The following is a 20,905-nucleotide window of genomic DNA, read 5'->3' as shown; positions in this document are numbered from 1 at the left end:
CACTATGTTTGCTTTCAGTCATTGTCAAATTTGGAACAAAGTCTTGGAAGGGACACACATTCCCTGAGCATCTGATAGGTTCAGATCATTTTAATAACTCAGAGAACAAACACACAACTCTTTTGAACTTGCGCAAGGAGGAGAGATCCATTCCTTGAACTCAGCTCGCGGCTGAGCGGAAGTTATCTGTCCTGAAGGACCGCTTCCTGCGCAGCTCTTTTATTCGGACTTTCACAATAAGATCACGTGGGTTACACCAAACGCAGTTTACAGCATGTAATAAACAACATTCTTGGCTTTTCCTTACCACATATGGTCGTAAGCATACTGTGACATGTGCGCATGTAACATGGCGTATACGAGACACGTATCCTATACTGTATGTGTTCTCTGCAGGCTAAGAGCAGCCTGCAGGTAACTACAACTTCCTTTGTAAAAAATGTCACCACGTGTTTCCATTTCAAACATAAAAACAACAGTATCATATGTACATAAAACAACTTATAGAAAATATACAAACAGAAGATATGATAATTTATAATAAACAGAATGGAATTTATACCATAACTCCAACAGCATCCTCATAAATAAATGTCTCAGGACTTACTAACAGTGTCTGATTATTGTTTTATTTTCAAGATGTTTTAGCCCACATTGAATTTTTAAAATTTGACAGTAAAATTTGACGTAAATGTTGTTTCAAAGTTTCTTCACACTGCTAAGAGAAGTAGTAAGAGTCTGATGCAGGAATACCAAATTTTGTTTTGTTATTTTATTTCATATTTTAACATAAAAGTTAATTCAGCAACAGTTCATTCCCATGAACCCAGTATTTCCCTAATGCTTTAAAAGAAGCTTTTCAAATTTGGCGTGGACATTCATTTGGATTCAAGGATGAACTGATTAGAATTACAGCAATATTAATAAATAGTTATTCAATGAAATGCCAGAAAGCAATGAAAAATAAGTCTGGCTTTGTGTTTAAAAATAAATACTTAAATCGATAGGTGAAATGAATAGTTGTTGCAGCTCTGTGTTTAACTATTGATTGATAATTTTATACATAGAGGGAGCAGCATGTGAACATGCAAAAAATTAGGACACGGAGCACTCTGTAGCTGAATTGGACCCTTGACCTTTTCCTTGTTGGAGGAGATTCCCCTGTTGGCATCAGTCAAGTATCAATCTGTTTAGTGTGTCCTAAAATCAAGAGCAAATGCCAGATTCTGTAAAGCAATAAGAGGCATGTTTTGAAAAAAAAAAAAAAGTCCTGAGAAAACATTTTTCCTGTTAAATCTTGAGTATTCTATTTTTTTTTTTTTTTTTTTTTTTACATCTCTAAGATTCATATTTTATTTTTCTTCTGCTGACCTTGTTTGCCCCTGCAGAGAAAAGCCAACCTAAGCACTCGGCCGAGCCCAAGGCTGGTGCTGACAGTGGGAGGGAGGTGGGTGGTCTGTTAGCACATTTATTCCTCAGAGAGCCTAGTGCTCTCTTCTAGCAACCCAACAAGCTCATTGTCCTCTGCTGGCCTGGGCCATGTTAACAAAGACTACTGTTAGTTTGGCTTGTAGGGGTCTTGATCTGCTGTGCTTTGGGACATGCATTTTTCCCTCTGCTTATTGTTTTATTTATATATTTATTACATTTTAAGCCAGATTCTACATTGCTTTATCTAACTAGTTTGAAATCAAGCTGTTAAGCAAATACTTCATTAAAACTGTGCAGTTACACGATTAAAAGCTACTTTTGATGTAGTATATTCCCTAAAACACAACATTTCACACATAGTGTATATGGGTGTTGCCACTGTGACATCTTATTGTGGACCCTTGAGTTGGACTGTGTAAATAATCAGATCTCAGTTATGATTCTGGATTCCAGCCATTATGAAAACAAAATTATTAGGATAAAATTATTACTCAGTTGTATTTATTTTTTTGCAAACATCAGATCTTTTTTGTCTTGTTATTAAATCAAATATACCCCTTTCTTTTACAGCAGTGCACTTGCCTTAAAGCCCAAACACGCTCGCTGTTTAGTGCAGCCCCATCCACGACAGCCAAAAGAGAATATTATCTTAATTAGGTCAATATAGAGGACAAAAAACTCCACAGGTTTTGTGTTTGAACTTGTGGAAGAATTATTAAGCAGCTGCCATTGGGCCTCATTTACTAATATGTGTGTAAAGTGCCTTTGCAAAATTACTGTCAGATTTATGAAACATGTTCAGCTTTAAAGAAAATATCATCAAGAGAAAGAAAATGAATCCACAAAAAAAAAAATACACTCAAAATTATGTCAAGTATATTAAAATGGGTTTCAACAGGGCAAATAACAAACCCCTGCACTTTGCACTTGTTTTTACTGCACTACACATGTCTTAAAGTACATTTAAAAATAACAAAGAAAACAAAATGAGTCTATACAAAGTTAAATACTATTCCTTTAAAAGTAAATACTGAGTGAGCTACCTTGCCAGAGGTTTGCGCTCTCGGAGTGCTTCTTGTTTTTAAATGCATTTGTTATTCATTTGAATTATATTATAAATTCCCTATAAAAAGATGCTTAAAGTTTCAGAACTTCAGTTAATAAATAATCATATTTAATAACTGAGATTAAAGTATAAAAAAATAATCTTGATCTTAATTTTTGTCATAATCGAGCTATCTTATCCACAAGCTAAGCGTTTTGACAGTCGCCCTCTTGGTATTATGAAACCAGACACGACAAACCAGGGGTGAATCTGACTGAGTGACCAATGGACACTGCTTGCCCACATGGCAATCACATCAGGAACCTGTTTACTGAGGTCACAGATTGAGGGAAATGCAGGGTTGTTTCTCATAAACATTTACACAATCATGAGATGTTGATGATACAGTATAATGTCATGCTCAGTTGTTTTTGTAGTTGTAATCTGTAATCTTTATTGTAATAGAATTTTATATTTTTTTCTGCAAGTATGTCAACCTTAATTCCAGGTTTTTATGTAAGTTCCCTTGTGGTTTTGAGCAAACTCTTAACTTGCCACTTTATACTGATGCAGTGCGCTCATACAGAAAGAAATCCATCATTACAAAGGGAGTGTTAAAGTTAAATTTGTACAAACAGTGGAAACACAAAGCACATTTTGGAGCTACAGTCCTCAATTGTCCCCCCTTTTTACTGTGTATTCTATGCTTTAGATTGTTGTAGCAGCCGCCTGATGGCCAAAGCGTTCAAAGCATGTGACAAATAAATAGTTTGTTTTATTCATCAGGCTGAAATCAGATTGAATAAACTTTTGAAGGTAAGTTGTAACCATAGTGGAGCTAGTTTCCAGGTGGCTTACATAAAATTATTGGCAAGCTGCTGCTTAACAAGCAGCTGAACAAAACACGTCCCCACTCTAAAATAAAATGCACTCTGGGAAATGTGGAAGGGTATCCAATGAAATGTGTAGGGTTGATTAGGAGAAAAGGGGTGGGAGTGGGTATAATTACAACACTCAATCACAATTTTAACTGCTGGAGATTCTTGACCATCACAGATTTAACAGTATAAGCACATCTGAGAGGGTATGATGGGGTCGTTTAATTGCTCTCTAAGGTTCAGGTTTAATTTCAAATTTGCCATTCAATTGCAGTTTTTAAATTGAGTGTGCTTTTTATGTATTACCTCAGCATGCCATTGTAATGAGCATATTACAGTCACATGGACAGACACATGTACATAATCATTACAGATTTATGAATGTGTTTATTTCACTTTATCACAGCCATCGCTATTGTTATTGTTAAATTATACACACACTTACCAGGGTGCATACTTATAGAACTTCCTTCCGATGTGCCTGTCATTTTTTCCCTAAAACACAGTGTGTCTAATGCAGGAAAAATCCATCTGTTTCTCAACAGACACGCCTTTGGTGTGTGTCATAGACTCAGCAGCTGTTCCCAGACTGAAAGCAATAGCAGAGCTTTGAAGTACTCTATCCTATTCTGTCTTATTTTCTTTTGTTACCCTATGTTTTATTCTAATGCTGCTGGTTCCCAGTTGATATTTTCCTCCCAAACAACGAAAGACTGATAAGGTTTCATATGACTTCAGACCACAAACCTTTGTTCAGTTTCTCTGATTTACATACTCACTCAGACAGAGCTGAACCCTAACCCTATCCACAATAAGCAACAGTTATCACAACTAGAGACTGATGAGGTATACACTTTATATTGTAAGGTAAAGACCATCAAATAATTACAGAGAAAACCCAACGCTTAAAATGACCCCCTTGGCAACCGTGGAAAGGAAAAACTCCCTTTTAACAGGAAGAAACCTCCGGCAGAACCAGCCTCAGGGAGGGGCAGTCATCCTTCTGCAGCCAGTTGGAGCTGAGGGGATGGAGACCAGACAAAAGACATGCTGTGAAAGAGAGCCAGAGATTAATAAAAGATTAAGTTCAGCGTGGTGTATAAACAGAAACTGAAAAAAGGTTAATTAAAAAGAAGTATTCCGTGCAAAATGGGAACCCCCCAGCAGCCTAGGACTATAGCAGCATATCTAAGGGATGGTTCAGCGTCTTCAGTAAGAACAGGAACCATCATGGAAGGACAGGGCCCTGTACGGGACGTACCACCAGCAGATAGAAGAAGTACGAGAAGTGGCTGATAGTAAAAAATTCTACCAGTGGCTGAACAAAGATGGACTAGCACAGAGGCACTAATCACAGCAGCAGAGGAGCAAGTTCTAAGCACAAGATCGATAGAGGCTGGAGTCTACCACACCAGGCAAGACCCCAGGTGCAGGCTGTGCAGAGATGCCCCTGAGATGATCCAACACATAACAGGGGAGGGCATACGTAGAATGTCATAACCCAGTGGCTCGCATAGTACAGGAACATCTGTGCCGAGGATGGCCTGGAAGTCCTGAGGTCAAAATGGTTGAGAATAACTGAGCTAAGAACCTGTGGGGCTTCCAGATGCAGACGGACAGACTGGTGAGGGATAACCAACTGGACATAGTGGTGGACAAGCAGAGGAAGGCTGTAGTGATAGATGTAGCAATACCAATTTATAGCAATGTCAGGAAAGTGGAACATTAGAAGTTACCAAAGGCTGAGAGAAGAGCTAGAAAAGATGTGGAAGGTGAAGGCAACAATGGTCTCTGTGGCAATCGGAACGCTCGGGGCAGTGACTGGGAGAGTGACTCCAGCAGATTCCAGGAATGACATTTGAGATCTCTGCCCAGAAGTGCTAACCCTAGGAACAGTTAAAATACTGCGCAGTAGGGTTTAATATTTTTCCCGAAAATGACATGAATCAAATCCCGGGAAATGACGAGCCATTTCCCGGGAATCCCGGGAAAAAGTTTATTTATTTATTTATTTTAATTAGGCCTTCTGTAGCCTGTGTCGGCCTTAACCTATTCTGATATTGTAGAGGTAGCTTTCCAGCTATGTCCTGTTATGCCCAGTAGGCGGTAACGTCGGCTTGATTAACGCAATAAAACCTACATCTGGACATTGGAGTGCTCGAGCTATGCGGTGTTGTATCGTTCCTCAACACTCCCTTAACAAATATAATTAGAATATTCCTCCATTGTACATGGAATTATACCAAGATATTTTACAACTGCTGGTGCAAAACAATACGGTTCATCTCCACAGCATTGATAAAGGCTCAGCCACGCTGTCGTGGCGACATCTGTTGCGCTATATCTCCACCAGTGGAACGCTGTAATAGTCATTGAAAAGTTAACTACCGTACTACACTATAATATGGCATAACACAGGGCCTTGAGTAATGCACTACGACTTGGTCATTGCCATTCTGGCAACAGCAAATTTATAACACCGTGTCTGAGGGTTAAAGTAGGTTCGCTGTGAATCGTCTTTTGAAAAACTGGCCAATCCTTATAGCCTAAAAAATATACATTTTACTCAACTCCATTTTAAAAGCGAAATATGTTAAAGCAATCTATTTCATGATAATTTCTTCACACATTAGGCCCGTATCCTAATTCATGATTGTTAGTAAGCGGCTGCAAACGAGGAAAAGAAACACTCGAAGTTAAACAGATATTTCTTTATTGTTCAGGGCAGGCATATTTTATAGGCTATATAATGCAATATAACAATATATAATAATATAGAATTATATAATACAAAATACCTTAGGGTAAACACATTGCCTATGATTTCAACAAATTAAAGAGGAAAAAAGTACAACTGTGTAATACCTCTATTAAAACGCTTGAGATGAAGGCTGAAGCCTTAAACGGAGGCTGAACGTGCCTGAAATGAAGAGTAATGCTTTTCGCATTAAACGAACCCTTCTCTCAATATTTCCTTAAATTTAACATTCTGAAACTTTCTTTTCTTTCTGAAAGTCAAATCAACGCGCGCGACTTTTTTCCCGGTTTCCCGTCTAACGTTTCCCGGGAAACGGGAAATGGTTCTGATCGCATTTCCCGGGAATCCCGGATCCCGGGATTAAACCCTACTGCGCAGGACCCTCAAGCTCCCAGGCCTCGGGCAGAGAACTTGAGCTTGAAGGACAAAGACCGCCCGTAGGGCGAGTGGGGAATTTCTTTTTCTCTCTCTCTCTCTATATCTATGTATATGTGTGTGTTTATCATGCCACATTACCATATGCTCTCCGTTGAGAGTTTCTCTGGGTGTAGGTGGGTGCATTTGCTGAGACAGCAGGTCTGTGTACTAGTAGCTGGCTCACACTTGTACACAGTTCTGGTGATGCATGGAGGAATCAGAGCTCCAATAATGAGCGGAATCAGCCTTTAACACGGTAATGTGTCATTTAGGGCCCATCCATTTAGCTAACGACTTGCTTCCTTTTGAAACCTATTAGCAGTAATGGTAAATAGCAGCTTCCCTTTCAACTCACATCTGATCCATTTGCTTTGACTCTGTTTCTCTTCTCTTCTCTTCTCTTCTCTTCTCTTCTCTTCTCTTCTCTTCTCTTCTCTTCTCTTCTCTTCTCTTCTCTTCTCTTCTCTTCCTTCATTACTGCTTTTTAAAATGAATTTCTACTTTTGTGCCCTGTTTTTCATGTACTCCACTTTTGGTTTCATTTAGTCATTCACATCCTTCGGTTTTGCATTTCTTTTTTTTTCCTTTAATGTAGTTCTCAAAGTCCTTCTAGAAGTTTGCCCCTCGTCATCCATCATGGCTACACATGTAGGCAGTTATTTGGGCAGTTATTTTAAATCTCCTATTTAAATGAATGATAACCTTAATTTTCGCCAGTATAACCAGCATATAAAAACGGCATGCATGGCATATAAAGTTAAATCCAAATGAAGTATATTCAAATGAAAAAGAATGGAAAAAAAGAATAAAACATGTAAATATTTTGGTTTAAAAATGTTTTTTACTCTAACACATTGACCTTCAACACTCTAAGGACAAAAATATTGGTCCATGATGTGCTTCATATTGTTACAGCATCTTAATCTTTGAATTTAGTTGTTGTTCTCACTGTTCAAAAATCAAGCACCTAGCCATGCAGTCTATCTTTACAAATATTTGGGAAAGAATGGTTCCTTTTAAAGAGCTCACTGAATTCCACAATCAGCTGTAAGTGGTATTTTTACAGAGTGTAAGCGTTTAGGAACTATAGCAGCTCAGCCACAAAGTGGCCATTGTTAATTTTGACAGCAAATTTTGATTTAGTTTTAGTCATAGTCTTTGATGAAAATGTAATTTAGTTTTAGTCATAATTTAGTCATTTGAATAGTTTTAGTCGACTAATTAGTGTAAGAGAAGTCGACTACATCTACAGTCGATTCAGCCGACTAAAATATAAAGGGTGTAAAATGTAAATGCTTTTTTTTTCAGTTCCCTTGAAATAGTCATTATACACACTTACACGAAATTAAACATTTATTAAAAGTTATGGAATATTATTAATGCTTGAAAGACCAATATACACACAAACATACTGAACAAACAACATCTTTATTTACCTGACCTTGTTTATTGGGCATAACAATAAAATATTGATGAGTAGGCCTGCTCTGCCTTAAAATTTCACAGGCTAGTGTGGCCGTCCCAGGTTTAGATCAAATTTGTGCAACTGTGCGTTTGATTGGATGTTTTCCTAACTTGTCCTACCCTGTCACAAAATAAAATCAGTTCTGATTGGATGTCGTCCCCGCATAACATTTAAAGAAAAGTAACCAACGCTGTGCTCACTCATAACTGAGTTCCAAACTTCCTCAGGCATTAACATCAGCACTAAATTTATGCAGTGAGCTTCATAGCATGTCTTTCCATGGCCGAACTGGTCCCGTAGGTGTTCCAGTATTTTTTCCATATTACATATGCAAAAGTTTTCATGGTATTACATGAATGGTGTTTCACTCGGGTGCAAACGTGATCTTTGCCTCTGCTTCCATCTACTAGAGCACTTGAAAAAAATGCCACTGTCATATTTCACGTTATAGGTCAGTTGTAGTTTGCTATTCAGGATTCTTTGAGTACCATGCTGTTCCCTTATGATGTCTTTTCATCCATTTATCAACTTTGTCTTTTCTTTATTCACATTTTGGTCATACCTTAGGTCTTATAACCTCTCCTCTCCTCTCCTCTCCTCTCCTCTCCTCTCCTCTCCTCTCCTCTCCTCTCCTCTCCTCTCCTCTCCTCTCCTCTCCTCTCCTCTCCTCTCCTCTCCTCTCCTCTCCTCTCCTCTCCTCTCCTCTCCAGCCCATAAGGCCTCATTCATAACATGTACCCATTACCCACCAAGCTATTAGGTTTGCTAACAGTGAGATCCATTGGGTGAAAATCAATGTCTATCCAGGGAGCAGTTTGTCTGTAGTGCCACTGTAATGAATGCTATATACTCCAACACACACAGCTATGTCACTGTCTTTCATGCACACTCTTAATATACACACACATACAGGTTCAGACTGAGAATGTGAGTATTGGTGTACTGGATAGTTTTGTCAACAGTGCACCTAAACGAAGGAATTGTAGTCAAATTGTAGTCTGCACGTCCATGCTCTTTGCAACTTTATCTGCTAATCTGTCTGCCCTGGTACTCTTTCTTTTCTGTTTTCCTCTTTCTTGCTCATGTCCCACCTGAACACAGTTGAGTATCAGGCTGAATATTTGTATGCTCATCGCTGTCAAGAACTTTAGACATTATCAGTATATTTAGTCATAATAAATGTAATATTATATTAAAGTACAGTATGTAGTCACCCATTCCTTGCACACACTCTTAATAGCTTCTATATCGTCAAACACATATTTCAGCTACGTTCACTCTCACCTGAACCATTTCCATGCCAAAGCAGTTAGTGGTAGCCCCGGGGTCAGCTAATAGCAGATGTGTAGTCATCAGTGCTGGTCAGGAACCATGAGTCAGCAACCTGTAGTTCAGTTCTTGCAAAAATCCATCGCCATTATTTAATACTATATATGAACCTCTTAACTCTAGGGCAGCTAATTTCTAATTTAATCATTTGATTCTGACTTATCAGAGAAAAGAACTCATATTTAAAATGCCACACATGAGAAATACTGTGCATAAAAAGAACTGAAATACAGTCTGTTCAACTTTAACAAAAGGTGGAGGGGGAAAAAATGTGTATGAAATGGTTGCATGATGTTTCAGTCATACTGACTCATCTGTTAGACAGCTGCTGCTTTGAAAAGACTGGGAAATTTTGTTAGACCAAAAAATGTTTTACTCACTGTTTAAAATAAAATATATCGTTAGCATTATGAGCTTATATATTACATAGCATGAAAATATGTTTAAATGCATGAATGATGAATAATGAGCTCCTAGTTTCTTTAAACAGCTTATGTATCCGGCTTTTAAATGTATGAAAAGGACCATAATGACCCATGATTACCTATTTTAATACTAGAATAAAATGCTCTGATCTTGGGTCAAAGAGCTTCCTGTAAACTTTTAAACATCTGTGTATGTGTGGGTGATGTTTTCCATGTTGACATTTACACTGTTGACTGAGTCCAGTGTTGCAGACTATAAAACTGTTTGAACTAAACTTCAGATCATAGCAATACTGAGACTAATGGCAACAGGCCTAGTTTTTTATCAGTCTTTCTGATGGCGAGGTACGTGTGGGATTAACTGTGTTAGCGTGTATGGTTAATGTGCTTTATGACTAGTGTCTGGGCCACTATTACACTGTTTTCTGTCTCTCAGATTTGTCATTCATCAGTCACGTGAATGGAAACTAGGAGAGAGAAGAAGATAAAAGTCATGCGATAAGGGAAGAAATTGTGAGGAAAATGGGAAGCGAATAGGAAAAGTGAAAGAATAAGAGGGGTGCACAGACAGAGATGAACAGTATTAACATTGTAGAGTGTGTTCAGTTTGATCTCTGTGGTAGCCGTTTCTTCCTGGAAGCTCATGCACATCCATCTGGATTTCCAATTACTCACAATCCCTTGTGACCCCACTGGCGGCGTCTAGAAAATAATGTTATTTCCTGACCCGACAAATACAAAACACACTCAGGACAGACCTGCACATTCACACAAAATACATCTACATAAACACATGTACAAAGTACATATGTACAAAAACACACAGAGCAAGGTAACAAAGCAAACAAATCGTGTCTTCTCATATATTATACTTGGTTAAGCTTCAGCACTATAAGTTCTCTGGAAACAGTGTCTAGGAAAAGACTTTTCACTTTACTTTTTATGTATAAAACAACAGTCTGTTCTAATCTCTGTGTCACATCATAAATCAGGATAAGTTAAAATTGTCTTTAACATTAACAACAGTTCACAAATAATTTTTCTCTCAATGCCCATTTTTAACTGTTAAAATCAAATTAAATAGATGTTTTATTAAGATTAGCGAAAGAAACATGATTTCAGATAAAAATATAGAATTCAGTGACTGATTTGTGTGTTCCACCATCTGGAGGCACATCCATTACTACTGTGGCAAGTCATGGAAGCCACAGATGGCAGCAGTGCCTACTGCTGCCTACTGACAGTGGGTAGTTGGATTGACAGTGTTACACTCAGTTTATGCTTACTGTTGTCGCCCTTATGTATGACACTTCTGGCACGTGCCACACTTTGGTGTTGTTTCAGCTTGTCCTGCACCTGTCGATTTTATTAAACGATGCCCACATCGTGGCCAATGTTGCTGGGTTGAAGACGTAAATGTACAATTGTGTGGGTCTATCCTGCCATTTCAAAGATATGTTAATACAGGAGCAGAAAAAAAATTCAGATTAAAAGGGGGGCAATGCTACAACAGTTTGAATTTTTTTTTTTTTTGCATTTTCTTGGCTTCCTGTTTCAACTTACTCTGCTTCTTTACCAGCGCTGGTACAGGTAGTGGCGACACCTATCATTCATGAGAAGACTGCAGTGACGCTTGTGTGCGTCAAGTGCCAGTATGATCAGTGAAGGAACTGTGATATTGCCACAGTTGTTGTGCAGCTTGACCAATGTGATGACCATAAAATAGACTTTTAATCATCTGTTGCTCCCAGCTACCTAGTTAGAACAAAAGATATTATATATTGCAAAATAACACTGTAGTTAGTTGTTACCAGTAAGCCTGTGGAGAGTTGTCTTAGCCCACTGATGTTTGCCATATGAACATTGTTTACTGAAATTACCTGTTTTATCACAAATATTTGTATTTAAAATAAAGTATAATAATAATTTATGCATTAATTTATATATACTGTATGTTATAAATTCATCTTAACAGGTGGGAACAAAGTCCTTTATGTTAATATTCTTATGCAGACTCATGAACCATACAGACTCGTGTATGGTATCAGACAGGAACTTTTTGTGAATTAAAAGCTGTTGTAAAAAGCAGCATTATGTCAGAAGTATGCACTAAAATGGAAAAATATAAACCTTTTAAATGAGCATATTGGAGGGAGACTCCACCATTGTGATGGTGACAGGTTTATTTCAGATATTTCTGAGTAAATGCATACACACCACCATCTAACTTAATTTCATATTGACTTGATTTTATGAGCAGATTTGTGTAGTATTTTGCACTGTTTATGCCTACGGGAAATATTTTAATGTCATAAGCTGTATTTGCACTGGATTAGTATTATCAAGGGACATTGTTTTAGATTCTAAATTTGTTACTCAAATTTGCTGACATCTGTGGTTACCAGCTATAAACCTAATGTTTAAACCTAATAAGCGGCTTCATGATGACTATAGCTATCATGAAGCTGCTTATTAGGACATAATAAAAGAAAGAAGACAACAGTTTTCATTTACGACAGGGGAGATAATATTCTTATTCACTAACAGATTCAATAGCTATTGAATCTGTTAAAAGACAGCAAAAAATGTTATGAAAGGATACTGTCGTCATACCATCCGTCTGTCCGGGTGTTTGTCAATGAGATTTTACCTTTCTGGTCTATAGACTCCAAAACCACAAGGAGTTAAGCCATGAAATTTGGCATGTGTTTTATTCTTCAAAGATGTGCAACACGATATTCGTATGTCCCTTCGTCTGTTGGTCCATCTGACCATCTGTCTGCCGTGGCGTCTCCCCGTGAGGTTTTACCATTCCGGTTTATAGACTCCAAAACCATAAGGAGTTGAGCCCTGAAATTTGGCATATGTGTTTTGTTCCCTTCAATCAAAGATGTGCAACACAATATTAATATTCCTGGATGTTTAGTATCTTTTGTACACTTTGACTGTATTTATCTGAAGTGGACAACAAATAACATAGAGGATTTCAGGCTTCTAATGATTATATTCAGCCTCTTTCTCATGTCCAGTTAGCTTAGCCTAAGCATGTGATCATAGTGAGAAACTGGGGAATCCCAAATTTCTAGGATGTGGTTACCAAAAAGTAGAAATGTTAAAGATAATCACAGAATATCAATCTCTTACAGCATACTTAATATTGTTTTTATTTAATGAGTGTTGTTAATACTGAAAACATATTTCTGCTGGAATATGTATTATATTTTTACGAAGAAATGCTATCAAGAGTTCTGTTTCCAGTAATCGCGGGAGGATATCCCCATCAGTGATGGGTCTTGGTATAAATAATATATCTTTTACCTTCACGATCTGTGATGAAAGAATTAAAACAAAATTTGTAAAATTAGTAAAACCTCAGTAAAACCTCTAAACTTAGTCTTAAATACTTATTTTGTTAAATCTAACTTATAATTGGAAAAATTTGTTGAAAATTAATGGATGTAACTTCTTTGCCATTACTTCTCTTATTGCAGGATGGGGCCAAAATCTTCCTGGGCTGAAAATGGTATAGAGTATCGAATATTTTCCTGGGCGTCGGTATTATGTTTGAAATTCTGGTATTGAGAAAACCCTGCTTAATTAAGTAGTTCATTGCATATTTGGAAAATATGTAAAACCAAACCAATACAATTCTGTCCTCTTTCATTACTGTCTGACCTTCAGTAAGGTTGACCAATTGATTTAGGCAGGCGGCAGCAGTGTGAAAATTTAATTTTTTTTTAAATAACCTTTGTGCTCACGCTGTGCTTATGTAGACATTGGCATGCACTGCTTCATTTTTACGAGGTCAGGTTTCATCATTGTTTTGTTTTGGTAGACCATAAAGTCCACATACATGCTGTACAAGCCCGAACAGTCACTTGACCGTGACTTTGTCTCCAGGGAGCATTTTATCTTAAAGAGCGGTTAGCAGAATCTGGAGGCCACTGTTGAGATTAACATAAATACACAAAGTGATTTTGGAGAGAAAATATTTCTATTCTATTCTATTCTATTCTATTCTATTCTATTCTATTCTATGTTTTTGTTGGGTTGCAGGAGAATATAGTGGTTGTAGCCATGAGAAGATTAGATCCTCTCTGGGGCCAGAGGTCAAGTTGCTCTCTCCTGTAAATCTGCTCTCTGGCATGTTTTCATTACTAGCACCAACATATCCCCCATATTCCCCAGACAGCATGTGAGTCTAAGTGTGTGTGTGTGTGTGTGTGTGTGTGTGTGTGTGTGTGTGTGTGTGTGTGTGTGTGTGTGTGTGTGTGTGTGTGTGTGTTGTGGCCTTGGCTCAGGCTAGACTCTAAGTACCAACCGAGGCTAGCAGCAGTAGTTCCAGCTTAAATCATACACAACCCCACACACACACACACACACACACACACACACACACACACACACACATAAATGGAGAGCGAGGGGGACAGCCATTTCACTGAGGTGCTTGTGGATGATTTAACAAAGTACTCATCACTGCTTCATCAGGTATGGATTGGGTGTGTATATGTGAGAGCAGTTGGAGAGGGTTGCAGGATAGATTTACTGCTGACTGGTCTGAACTCAGCTATATCACTTCAAACACTTATCCAGGAGTTATAGCACATAAACATTGTCCCTGCACCACCACCAACCCCCCCTCCCTTTTATTATTATTTTTTTAAGCAGTATGGATATTTTTTCTCATGTCTTTATGGATAGTCATTTTACATGCAGGCCTTGTTACCAGAATACATGCAGTCAATTACAAAACCTGACCAAGTAAAGAAATTTATTTTACAACTGACCCCACTGAACGGTATCCTCAAAAGTTAACTGTCTGGTCATGGAATTGTGTGGTGGGAAGTCTGTAATGCCAAATGGTATGCATGGACAGCAGTGATAACGTACTCCTTATCCAAATGACAATTTGAACTAAAAATGTCAAAACTGGATTCATTTCTCCACAAGACCTGTTGCCACTGATTCCCTTCCTTAAGAATGACTTCTTGACGCACTGAGACCATTTCTGATGAGGCTCCTGATGAGGCCATAACTTTCAGATACGATTCATCTGGTGTAGATAGTTTTTTTTTTTAGGCCTGTCACTTCTTCTTTTGTCCTCCACTTGTCCAGTTTCCTCAGATGTTTTAAGCACACACAAGTTTTTGGCAAAGAGCTCTTTGGGAATCATCTTGTTGATGTAAAAACACACTTTTATTCCTGTTAAACTGTCGTCTTTGACATTTTTCAGAGATTCAGCAAAAAAAAAAAGGGGGAAAATACTTTGTTTTTGCAACAGGCTGCAATTGACAAAGTGCCTAAAGATACCATGTAAAATGAGTTCTTTTTCTGTTATGTGTAGACACAACACTGGTTCATCCCTTGAGCTAGGTGCCTTTTTATGCTTGAATGATTCATGGTTCAATGTTAAGTGGCTTATCAAACAAAGAAAACAATGCTCTGAAAATTGTCAGGCACAGGTACTGGAATGAAAATGAGTGAAAAAGCAGCTAATTTCCAAAAAACCTTCAAAGGCCTTTCAGAAAGCCTGGAGAACTACTGCTTTTAAAACTATAACTTTTACATTTTAAAACAGGAAGGACTGGGTCCTTGGAAAAAGAATATAAAAATAAACTTTTGCACAGTACTGTGTGCACCAGCACCTGTTAAAGATATTAAGTTCAAAGCAATCAGTCAGTTTTGACCTACTTTTGACCTAATCATTTATTGCACTAGCCATCTGATGCTACTGATATGTGCTGCTATTTTTTTTTTCTGCAATGGCATGAAGATACTCCAACTAAATTCCTGAGTACTGATTGTTGTGGTTATTATTCTATACAGTTTTAGAGAACTTTTGGTATAGGTCTACTTTATGTAATTTCATCTTTTACTGAGCTGTACTGGCTCTCACTGAAATGTGTTTTGGGCTGTACCAAGAATTTCTCACATTCTTTAGGAAGCAGAATTAATTAGCCAGTTAAAGCTGAAAAAAAAGAGCCAGACAGACAGATCTGACTGTAAAATTAAGGATCCCAGGAAATTCTGACACCATGTTCAAATGTTTAGGGGCCTAAATGCAATGTTTGACAGTTTTGAGAGAACAGAACTTAGCAAACATAGTTGGGCAAATAGGAGTTTTAATATTTACTGAAGACCGCAGCGGCAATGGTATATTGTCAAAGCACCCCCTCCCCATTTTGTAATTTCACCTACATCCTGGTCTGCAGAATTAATTTGTGAGTGGGCCTCCTGGGAGACGGTCACCCTCCAGTCTGGAGCAGACAGTTCATTGACATTGGGTTTGTGAGTTTCTAGGAGTGTGTTTAAGTAGGGGATTAACTGTCTATAACTTAGCGGTTTTCCTGTTTAGTCTGGGTTTATGACCGTCTGGAAGAGGACAGCCTTTGCAAAAATCTACTATGCAGACACACGCAAATTTACACACAGATGCACACACTTAAGCCCACATGCCTCTTCCTCCTCTTCTCTGTAATGAGTGTGTGTGGCCATCTGGAAAAATACAGCATTTGAGTCAGTAATTTCCTAAAATTGGGGCCAGTTGCAATTAAGAAAAAGAAGCTTTATGCTCTGATGAACATATAAGTGTTAATATGTGACTTCTTACTGTGAAAGTACATTAATTACAGTGACTTGTAGGTGAAACAGTTGAAACATAGCTGGTGTTGCTTGTAGTTTTGTTTTAAGGGCATAATGACCAGTAAAAGACATGATGTCTGGGAAGGGACAAAGAAAAAGGCAGAAATAAAATTTTATTGAAACAGAAATGAGGGACAAGTGAGCGGTCAGTGTCCTGACCCTTTTGATCAGCCCGTAGTCTCTTTCTTTATCTTTTTGAATATTTTTTTCATTTTTATTCTTTGCATAATAAGTCATTCATTGCTCTCTTTCAAGCCAGTGTGACTATCTGCCTGCATTTCCTTTGGAGCTTCATTGCTGATGGGAACCCACACAGACACACACACGCACGCAGGCACACACACACACACACACGCACGCAGACACACACTCTCACTCTCCCAGGGCAGGAAGTCATAGTGAGAGCAGGATGTTGACTTAGTTTTCATTTCAGCTTTCCCCGAGAACCCTGGAGGTTGACAGAAGAGGGGCCAACATGTGTAAAGCTAGAGATGGAGGAAGGGGAACAAAACTATAGATTAATGTATATTTTCTCACTCTTATCACTCCAGAGAAGTAATAACAAGAGAGCTCAAAGTACATATTTATTTTTAGCAATGGTATGGAGGGATAACAGCCAGGAAAAAAGCACGAGGAGGGCAGACACAGAGAATATGCAACAGCAAACACTGATTTGTGTTGAGTTTATGTGTACTGTATGATGAAAATCCTATATTTTATCTTTAGCTTGTACAGTAACACGGATATGGGACTTTTCTGAAAGAGTCCTTGAATGAAATATGCTTGAAAATTAATATATTCACTATAACACTGATACAGTGAGAGTGACAAAGAGGCTTTTCAAGTGCTACAGTAATAAAACTTTCATAAAAAAAGCCCATAAACTTAAGTCACTACTGCCATGCATATCATCCTCTCACTATATTTCAAAAATCCTTTGAATATCAACATTTGCCTAAATTAAGCTGTAAGCTTGCTGAGGTCAGCTCATAGCACCATTATGACTAAATTCATCCTTATAAAATAAACTGACTCATGGAGCTCAAATCAGAAGCAGTTACAAAGTGGCTCAGAAGATAATATGACAAACTGCTTTAAGGTTAAAGTTGGAGTGAGTATGGCACACACTGACAGAAACAGAAAGCCACTCGGTGTCCAGGACATGAAATTTTTCAACTTTCACAAAATTATTCATTTATCAAACATGTCTGTGAACTATGTTACTATGGAAACGACATGCTGTAACCAAGGAAGACTGATAGTTGTGCATGAGTGCGCACCTGTGTATGTTAGTACTGTATTTAACTTTTTCTTTCATCTGAGCTATGCTGAACATAAGTCTTCATTAACGCTATGACATACAGCTGTCAGAATCTCCCACTGTGTGTGTGTGTGTGTGTGTGTGTGTGTGTGTGTCTCACAGTTCCTACTAGGTACAGAAAAGTATAGACTGATTTTAGGATTTGTGTGTATAAATCTTGCTATTATATGTTCCATATAAGAGATGGAAATTATCCAATGATAGCAGCGCCTGCTCTTTGTTGTTGCTCAACAGTTTAGCATTGCACCTTATGCTGTGTGCTGAACTTTGCTACTGATCCACTCCTCACTTGCTGAATCTCACTTCCTGTCCGTGATTTCTTATCACTGATTGGCTCCTGTGTTACTTTATCTCTTAATTGTTCCAGGACTTCCCCTTTCACTTCCACATTGGGTCAGTGGGTTTGTTGTTCATTTATTATTAGTTGGATTAACTAATAACCTTATTTATCATTAAGTTAATGACCTAAAGTCTAATCCTGTTTTGTCTCACTTTCAGAGTTAACAGTCCATGTGTGTCTTTTCCTTTGTTTAGTTCAAACTGCCTTTCTTCTAATAACTATCTTTAGATAAGGATGGTTTCTGTTTGTTAGTAATGGACTAAGGTGAGTTTTTTTCATATAAAATAAGTCATTTAGACAAAGAGCTGGCAGATAGAAGTCCCTGTTAGGTGCCTTCCCATAGAGCCAGGTGTAATAGGAAGAAACATTGCAATAATATCACACCTTGACTGAGCCTTGGGGGTTCAATAGATGCCTTAATTTAGCAATTATGATTTAATTACCCAGTTACATTATTTTACTAAGGTCTCCAAGCATTCTAGTAATGTCACACTTGATGATCATTTTCTTTATTGGAAACGTGCTTTGCTGTACGTTAGTTCTGTGTGCAGTTGCCTGTCAATATCTTGAGACACCTCGTTAACTGAGCCAGAAAATTATTTATATCTTGTCTTTTTTTTTTTTTTTGCTAGGGTTCAGTCATGATTCAGGCTCGCCCACCTTCAGTAAGAAAATTAGGATATGGTCTTGAGACAACACTATTTCCATCTAGTCTGATGCATGAGGAATAATATTCTCTCAGCTTCAGCGTCTGAACAGGGGGCATTATGTGTGTCTGTTATTCACAACTTCTCACTTTTTCCTTGATGAAAAACAAACATTGTGCATTTAATGTAATAAAGCAGACATGTGGACACGAAAAATAGTTTTGTCTGAAACTGCTGGATGATTGTTATTAACCACATGGCTGTGGTCATGAGCAGAGGCGATGACTGCAGCCAGAATCAATTAGCAGAATCATTGGTCCCTCATTCTAATGGGAAATTTGATATAGTCAGATAACAAAATAATTAAGTTTGGATTTTGATATTGTTGAAGTCAATATAGCTGCTGCTGATTTCACCTTCATGTGGACATTTTGAGGATATTTGGCACAAATTTGGGCATGCGTTGAATTCTCCTCTCCTTGTTAAACTGTTAAAATGCCATTTCCTGGATTGCCTTGTTTATGAAACTCAAAGGAAGAAGCGAAAGCATATTTCTGGTGTTTCGAGCACAGCTGAGCTAACAAAGCTGATTAGATTTTTAGAGATCCTCATGAAGCTGAAGATGAGTCCAGGACTGATTAGTGCTTCTCTTTTTTTAGCTGCAAGGCTGGAAATTAACTTGAGTGTTCGGTGTGTATGCATGATAACAATGTAGAGTAATTGTCTATATTCATGAAAGTATATTTTTGCATGTGTTTTACAGAGTATAAAGCTGTGTGTCTCAAATTTGCATCTTTTTGTTTACGTGAATATCTTTATATAAAGGTTATATGTGTGTATATACAGGATTATTGCGATATCGTTCCTCTTCCGGCCCTCACCCTTTTCAAACAACACTCCATCTTTCTCTGGGAATCCCTCCATCCATCTATTTGCTCTCCATCAATCTTTCTATCTTTTCCTCCATCCATATCTCCCTCTCACCCTCCAAGCACTCAGGATGGAGGGAGAGATGGAAAGTTACAGAGAGAGAGAGATACAGAGAGAGAGATGATCCTGTCTCTTTCAACCTCCTCCTTATTCCATCAAGCATACATCTAGCCTCAAAACTCAACAATAACACATCCATCACATACACACATAGAGCACACACACACACAAACACACACACACACGCACAGAGCAAGGCAAGCAGTGTCGAATCATCTTCTACTGTGACAGAAAAAGCAAATAAAGTTTTATTCATAATGCAATAAGAAATCTTTATAAGATAAAAAAGAATATGTCATCATCCTGAATTTGTGGAAATCTGATCAGCGTGACCATTTTCCCCTTATATTTAATGTAGAGTCCTATGTTAATGACCCGTGCTGCTACATTGATGAATAGAACGGTTCAGTATCCTCACTTTTGTAAACTCTACTTGTGTGTACTTGTGCACGTGTGCCTGGCTCAGTGATCAAATAAATACATAAATATAAACCAAGTAGGTCCATGAACTTGGGAGGTGTTTGAGGAGCTTTCGGCCTCATCTTGCGTTAGCAGATGGGTTTGCTCAGTTGTCACAGAGTCAATGTACAACGTGACATGAAGTTCAAGTGCTGATGAAGAGCATGAACTTCTTGACTGTATGTTTGTTGCATAGGTATTTGGTTTACTTTTTTTTAGATCATATCATCTTAGCTTTTGTGCTTGATATTCTTTATGGGCTCACAGTTGTGTCCATTGTGCAGCTCTCTGGCTGTGAAGGTAGGATTATGAGAATTCAACCAACACAGAGGCCACAAAGGCAAGCTCTATTGTGTAGTCTGCCAGAAGAAAAAAAAAAACCCACAATTGCGTGTCACCTAATGGTGGTGACCCAGTGCACAGTTCGAATGCTGATTGGTTGAAAAGTTGTCTTGAAAAGAACAAGGAACAACCACACACAAGATACACTGACCATGGTTGGAGTTTATAGTTTTCATTGTTTTTCCAACTATGTCTCACTCAGTAACAAAGAAGGTCTGTCTTTTCCTCAGCAGAGCTAAAGTACCAGCAAAAGCACAGACTTTTCCAGTTGGTATTACTCATGTTCATGGTAGTAAATGTATCTTCACACTGCTGTTTAGCACCAACACACTATTGTACTGGTATTGACTAATCATCATAATTCTATTGGCCTTATAACTTAGCAACTTTTTGGCAAGTGCCTTGCAAACAGA

At 38.0% G+C, this 20,905-nt stretch overlaps 1 protein-coding gene across 2 annotated transcripts in view; it reads left to right on the top strand.

Moving 5' to 3' along the window:
- lama2 (laminin, alpha 2) overlaps positions 1 to 20,905 on the top strand; it is a 224,728-nt gene that overhangs the window by 17,743 nt on the left and 186,080 nt on the right. The window lies entirely within an intron of this gene.

The sequence above is a fragment of the Archocentrus centrarchus genome, chromosome 24 (assembly GCF_007364275.1).
Source record: "Archocentrus centrarchus isolate MPI-CPG fArcCen1 chromosome 24, fArcCen1, whole genome shotgun sequence".
In the NCBI taxonomy this organism is placed as follows: Eukaryota; Metazoa; Chordata; class Actinopteri; order Cichliformes; family Cichlidae; genus Archocentrus; species Archocentrus centrarchus.
Note: the sequence above shows the minus strand (reverse complement) of the source record. Positions and strands in the feature narration are given on the sequence as shown.